Here is a 7,588-nt window from a genome sequence, read left to right as displayed (position 1 = left end):
AAAATTTCCTGATAACATCTGTTTCCTGATTCTTTTTGCAATAAATCTACCATATCTAATTTCATTTTCATCCTACTAAGCTTTCTAATTAAATTATTTCTCTGAACCTGATACTTCCTACAATATATCATAACATGTTCTATTGTCTCATCTTCCCCACACTCACATTTCCCTGATTGATGTTTTCCTATCATATATAAGTTTTTATTTAATCCATTATGTCCAATTCTAAGTCTTGTTATAATGATCTCCTCTCTCCTACTTCTTTCTGTTCTTCTCATTTTCCCTATTTTCCTTTGTATTTTAAACAACCAACGTCCTTTTCTTTCTTCCTCCCATACCTTTTGCCATCTCTCTTCCATTTTTTGTTTTATAATACCCTTTACCTCTTTTACACTCATTCTTACATTAATATCAATCATTACTCTTTTTACACTCTGTTTTGCCATTCTATCTGCCATTTCATTTCCCTCAACTCCATAATGCGCTGGTACCCATATAAAATGAACTATAATCCCCATCATACTAATTCTATATAGTGTTTGTTCTATTTCTATTAATATATCTGGTCTACTTTCTGACTTACTATTTTGAATACTAACTAATGAAGAACTTGAATCTGAACATATAATTGACTTTAATGGTTTAACCTCTTCTATCCATTGAACTGCTAAAAGTACCGCAATCATTTCTCCAGTATATACTGATACTCCATCACTTACCCTTTTCCCCACTTTAATTTTAAATTGCGGTACAATCATACCTATCCCTATCCTATCATCTAAAGTTTTTGATGCATCAGTATATATATGTACATAATTATAATATTGATTTATATGCTCCTGTACAATATATTTATTCAAACTAAAATTATTTCTATTCTTCTTTTCTAATAATGATAAATCTACTTTTGCTTCAGGTATTATCCATGGTGGAACTGTATGTAATGGAATCGTTTGACTTATATCTATTTTATCTAAATATTTTTCCCTACTTTTATCATTTACTATTGTTCCATAACTTTTAATTTTTCCTTTTTCCCACCCTGTTTCTAACACTTTTACTGTTGGATTATCTTTTTTCTGACCTTGTAATTTTGACCAGTAGTTTAAGGCTAATTGTTCCCTTCTCATTTTTAGAGGCATTTCACCCATTTCCACCTGTATTGCTGCTATAGGAGATGTTTTAAAGGCCCCTGTACATATTCTTAAAGCCTGATATTGTATAGTATTTAACTTTTTTAGATTTGTATCTGCAGCTGAATTATACACTATACTCCCATAATCCAATACTGACCTAATTAAACCTGTATAAATAGCTTTCAATGACCTTCTATCAGCCCCCCACTCAGTACCAACTAAACATCTCATTATATTCAACACCTTCCTACATTTATCTATTATTTTCTTAATGTGTACACCCCAAGTCAATCTTTCATCCAACCATAACCCAAGAAATTTAAATTGCTTAACTCTTTCCAATTCCTGACCATATATTTTCAACTTAATTTCTCCATCCACTCTTTTCCTTGTAAAAAACATTATTTTAGTTTTTTCCACAGAAAACCTAAATCCCCATTTATATGACCACTTTTCCACCATTGAAATTGCTTCCTGGAGCTTCTTTACAATAAATTTTAAATTCCTTCCTCTTTTCCACATTGCTCCATCATCAGCAAACAGTGAACAACCCATTCCTCCTTCTGATTCCTTAAACATATCATTTACTATCACAGAAAATAATACTGGACTTACTATACTTCCTTGTGGTGTCCCATTTTCTATATTAAAATTTTCAGAATATTCCTTCCCTATTCTCACTTGTATTTTTCTTTCTTCTAAAAATGTTTTAATCCATTTAAACATGTTACCACTTATACCCATTCTTCTAATTTTAACTAATAACCCTTCCCTCCACATCATATCATACGCTCTTTCAATATCAAAAAATACTGCTACTACACTCTCTTTATTTACTTGAGCCTTCCTAATTTCATGCTCTAAACCTATTATTGGATCCATTGTACTCCTCCCTTTTCTAAATCCACTTTGAACCTCTGTTATAAGTCCTTTACTTTCTATATAGTATATCAATCTTTCATTTATCATTCTCTCCATTATTTTACATACATTGGATGTTAAAGCTATTGGTCTATAATTTTCTGGTTTTGATTCATCTTTCCCTGGCTTTCTAATTGGTATAACCACAGCTTCTTTCCAGCTTTTTGGTATTTCTCCCTCCTCCCAAATTCGATTATACAATTCCAATAAAATGTTTTTAGAAAATTCACTTAAATTACTTACCATTACATAACAAATCTGATCTTTCCCTGGTGCTGTTAATTTACATTTTTTAAGTGCCCTATTTAATTCCATTATTGTAAATGACATATTCAATACATCATCCGATTCTACCATTTTTTCCAATAGCTCCTTATTTTCCAGAATTGTTTTTTCTCTCCCTTTTTTTGTCTGCCTTTCTGCCGCCAGATCTGCTCTTTAAACTTTTTAGGCCGTAAGGTGAACCCCGTTTTCGTTTAGGCTCGCTCCGTGCTCTCCGAACTACATGCCCGTTAGCTGATAAAAATGACCAACTTATTTTGCACATATAAAAAAAGTTTCGCGTCACAGAATCCTGTACTTTTTTAAAACCGAGACGTTTTCTGAAGATATTTTCCGCAGGGCTGAATGACGATTTTGACGTCACAAGACACCACGTGACCGCGCTGGACCAATCACGTTGCCGATTTACGACAACAAACTGGAAAAATGACAACCTGTCTGATGCTGTCAAAACTAACCTACAGAAAGGAATCTCGCAAAATATCATTTTAAAGTGAACATAAAATAATAATTATCAACGATAATGCTCATTCATGTATTTCTGAATTGAGCCACTTTAGCCATTTACCATTCAGGTATTCATTTACTGATTTATTCACTAATAACTATACAACACATAACAAAATCAAAACAAGTAGGGCATACACATCAACCGGCATAAACTTATATACATAACCATAATAAAAGGAATGATACAAATGGAATAGAATAAAGCTAAAAAAAAAAAAAAACGCGCGCACACACATACACTATTCCTCACTGTCAGTGTCAGGGCAGCTGTCATCTTCTTTATCCTCTGTTTCCTTTGTGGTGTTTGAACAGCTGGAACACCTGCACAAGTCTACTTTATTAATACTTTATTAATCCCAATTTGGGAAATTGTTTTGTTGCAGCATACAGTATATGAAAACAATTAAAGTAGTAAAAAACAAGCAAATAGAATAGAATAAAATAAATATAAAATAAAATAAAATAAATAAAAATAGTGAATAAACACTTGCTACATACAAATCTACAGTATTTTTTGTTTGTTGTTATTGTTTTTTAGGAGAGACTTGAAGCCTATTGAGGTTGAAGTTCTCTTCCAGCCAGAGGGGGGGTGTTGTATATGGTGATGGCTGCTGGTAGGAAGGATTTCCTGAAACGGTCCTTGTGACAGTGGAGCTGGATGAGCCTGTTGGAAAAGGAGCTCCGCTGTCCAACCAGCAGCTGGTGGAGAGGATGGGTGGGGTTATCCATGATGGATAACAGTTTGTTCAGTGTCCTCCTCTCCACCACCGATTCAAATGAGTCCCATCTTTTGCTTTACACATGACCTTATTATTTTAGCCTGATAATTTGCCCTTTTGCAGTGCTGGTTAAGGGCATCACTTGTTGGGGGGATAGATAATTCTGGCAAGGCTGATGATGCCATACAGAAAGCTTTGTACCTAGCCTCATTGATGTTTTCTGCGGTTGGCTGATCGTACAAATGGCATACATATTTGCAAAGTAATGCAAATGTAGAGTGGTCCAAGTTAAATTCAGTCCCCAGATTTCTGAAAGCCTTCAGGTAGACATCTCTCTCGCATGCCACAGCAAATGTCTTCTTTTTGCCTTGTGGTGTCACACCCAGTGAATGTATGGATCCCAATAAAGGCTGAACACACACTGGCTCCGAGAGCTGATGACACCTTGGTAATGTCCATTATGCGTGTTCTGTTGCCCGTCCCTGTGAAAAAGTACAAGCTGCATGGCAAATCTTTCTGCAGACTCACAGCAATGACTGCTACATCAGTGTCAGGGCTCTTAATAATGACAGTCTTCTGTTCCTGTGCAGCATGTTGTGCATGCAAAAACACCAGTGTCACATTCTTCATGGTCACACTGCAGGTCTTCCACAGCACGAACAGACTGCACACCTTCCAGTACAGTCACACAGTGACATTGGGGTTGATGTGCTATGTACAAGCTGAGGTTTCTTCCCACTGCTGTTAGATCAGCATGTGGCCACGCATCGTATAAGAACTCAGCAAGTGCTTCTTTATTTGTTCCTTCTGATTCCTTCCATCCCACCTTGTGCAGGTGAAATTTCCTCATGCTTAACAGAAGATATGTGCATGTAACAAATCTTTCGGTCGAAATTTCGTCTTCTTCGGTACTGCTGGATGATCGCGCTGCTGCTGCGGTGCTGTTTTTGTTTACCAGCTCAGCTGACAGACCAGCTATCCGATTCGTCCGTTCTGATGACGTCTCAACCGTGGCACCTCTCGCGAGCCAAACTGTTATTACGCCTGCCGAATATGTACATACGCCTTGCCAGGCACTAGTTATTCCTTTAAACGTTGCGAACTAAAAAATTACTGCGTTCTGAGCGGCAAAACCTTTTTTTTAAACCTCAACATAACTTAAATCTTTTTATGAGCTGAAGCGTGTTTGGTTCGGAGAGCGCGGAACAAGCCTGGTGTTCTGAAGGAGTTTTTGAGGTTCACCTTACGGCCTACTGCTCCGGCTCCCATAGCAGGCTCCACTCACCCCGGAAACTGACCCGCAAAGTTTTGCACAACACGTGCAAAAAATGCGGGCAGTTCAGAATTGCTGCAACAGGACCCAGCCAATATAGAGGGCAAATTTACTGTCCCTCTAGTGAAACTCTAACTAAAGAGCAGTGGCTGGAAGAAATTAAAAAGAAGCCATAAGTGTCTACTCATTTATACTTTTTTAGCATTTACAAACTTTTTTTATTGTATATAGTTACTGCTGTTTCAGACCTCTCAATCTTTTAATTTATTTCAGAGGGTTATTCATTTTATTTAGTGATGATACTACATGTTTTTTGTTATTGTGATTGTGTACAAAGTCCAACTGTTTAAAATCTGTAAAGTAAATGCTAAGATTGTTCACAGTTTTTATTTTTTTTAGGTTAAAAAATGGTTTAATTCACTCTTTTTGTTGTTGACAAATAAATATTTGGTTCCTTAAAAACAGATAAGGTCTACGATCTTTTACTGTGAATAAATATGAGCTGCTATTGATTCTGAAATATTAGTAATAATTTTATACATAAACTAGGAACAATTTATCATTCACTTCACTCCTCACTCACATATACATACTTTATATACTTTATACATACTTTTAAAACAATACTATAGTTTGAGCCGTTTCATTAAAACATAATATGCGACTGGTGGGATCGAACTCGCGACTCTGGGATCAGCCGCTTTCTTCTTCCTCTTTCTTTCCCCCTCCCTTCTTCCCCCTTCTCTCCTTTGTCCACCTCCGTTAAAAGACTATTGTTCCCCGGCTTTGGCGCAATAGGTTAGCGCGTTTGGCTGTTAACAGAAAGGTTGGTGGTTCAAGCCCACCCAGGGAAATTCTGACACATGTGTATTACGTGAGTTAAAGTAAACATTCTGCCGCCAAAACGCTCTCCTTACGCATTACACACGCTCCTTGGCAAAATATTTCTCCAAGGGTGACCTGTTAAGTGCAGTGTAATGCATGACTCAACCTGGAGGCTCCTCTGTCTTTTGTCAAAATTGCATAAGCAAAGTGAAAAAATAACCTTTTTGACATATTGCTATGAAAGTCATACACAAACGAGAAAAAATTCAAAAAGGCTGAGAGACCAAATGAGGGCACTTGGGATACAATTTGACATTAAATCTCTTTCTTTAACAAGTCGCACCAGGAAGTTATTGACTACTTGTTTTGTGCTACTTTACTTGTTACCTACACAGCAGATATCAAACTTATGACAAACATTAATAAATCGAACACATACTCTAATGACGGGATGAGAGGTGGTAATGATCGAGGCCACGCCCACAGACAACTACAGCAAGTCTCTGTGGCGCAATAGGCCAGCGTGTTCGGCTGTTAACCGAAAGGTTGGTGGTTCGAGCCCACCCAGGGACGAGTTTGTGTACCAACAAATCTACCGGTCAGCAACTAGTTGTAGTTTTGGTAGAAAATTGATAGCTGTAATGGGTGACTTGTTCCACTGAACACACAAGTTATCCTTTAAGTCATTTGGTTAACAAGAGTTAAGGTGCCAAAGCATGCTGAGCTGTTTGATGAGAGACATTACAATTGTATTGTAACTGGTAATCTTGCTGTATAGCACCTCCTACTTTTCGGTTCAAGTTTGACATAGATCAGCAGCAGTTCACTCGAGTCTCATCACGCAAAAATACAGAACGCTTGCATCTACCGCCATGAGGGGGCAGTCAAGCTCGAAGCCACACCCACTGCCAACAAAAGCTAGGCAGAGTCTCTGTGGCGCAATCGGTTAGCGCGTTCGGCTGTTAACCGAAAGGTTGGTGGTTCAAGCCCACCCAGGGACGGTCTGACTTATGTGTATTACGTGAGTTAAAGTAAACATTCTGCTGCCAAAACGCTCTCCTTACGCATTATACACGCTCCTTGGCAAAATATTTCTCCAAGGGTGACCTGTTAAGTGCAGTGTCATGCATGACTCAACCTAGAGGCTCCTCTCCCTTTTGTCAAAATTGCACGAGCAAAGTAGCCTGGGTGACGCGTCCACAATCTCGATGAGATGGTGGTCTGGGAACTAGGTGTGCATTTTCTCGTATTTGAGGCGTGGTTTACGAATGCCTAGAGCCGTTTATTGGGCGCTACGAATGTCTATCAAATGACGTCAGGTTCTTCCCATGCTGCTTTGCGCGCGATTCATAGCCAATTGTATCACTTATCCCAGATAACGACAGAAATTCGACGAGGAAGAAGAAAAAAAAGTAAAATAAAAGTAAACTTGCGCTCTAAGCTACTTAAATTGACAACAAAGTAGGCCTATATGCTATATTCTACATGAATTTTTATGTTGTAGAGTTGTGAATTTATTTTAATAATGGAGAAATTGAGCAGCCTTGCTTTGTTGTCTACAGTAGTAGATCAACCTTCATCTTACTTTGAAGCTCCTAGCTCCCAGAAGTGACGTCAACAAAGCTTTAGCAGCAGAAAAGCTATCAGGCTTGTGTTGATGATAATAATAAACTCCTGGACTATGTACAAACTTCCAAATGCATCGTTTTGTGAGTACAGACAATATTTGTGCTACTGTAGAAGTTTCGTGTCATGGGATGTGATTCTAGTGTGGAAATTTGGAGATACTGCCAGGGTCCGTCAGCGCTTGTACTAAGCTATCAGGGATAACTCAGTAACTCGGCTGATGTTCAGCCAATATCGGAAAAACTTCGGGTGGGCTACTTGGCTGGATGTCACGGTTCAAATGACCCTAGGGT

The 7,588-nt window shown here is 37.9% G+C and overlaps 2 non-coding genes across 2 annotated transcripts; both read left to right on the top strand.

Moving 5' to 3' along the window:
- The first annotated feature begins 6,168 nt into the window (after positions 1–6,168).
- trnan-guu (transfer RNA asparagine (anticodon GUU)) lies at positions 6,169–6,242 on the top strand. The gene has a single exon. It is a non-coding gene; the product is annotated as a tRNA-Asn (tRNA).
- A 354-nt stretch (positions 6,243–6,596) lies between these two features.
- On the top strand, positions 6,597–6,670 carry trnan-guu (transfer RNA asparagine (anticodon GUU)). Its single transcript has one exon. It is a non-coding gene; the product is annotated as a tRNA-Asn (tRNA).
- The last annotated feature ends 918 nt before the right edge of the window (positions 6,671–7,588 follow it).

The sequence above is a fragment of the Odontesthes bonariensis genome, chromosome 8, assembly GCF_027942865.1.
Source record: "Odontesthes bonariensis isolate fOdoBon6 chromosome 8, fOdoBon6.hap1, whole genome shotgun sequence".
NCBI classification, from domain to species: Eukaryota; Metazoa; Chordata; class Actinopteri; order Atheriniformes; family Atherinopsidae; genus Odontesthes; species Odontesthes bonariensis.
Note: the sequence above shows the minus strand (reverse complement) of the source record. Positions and strands in the feature narration are given on the sequence as shown.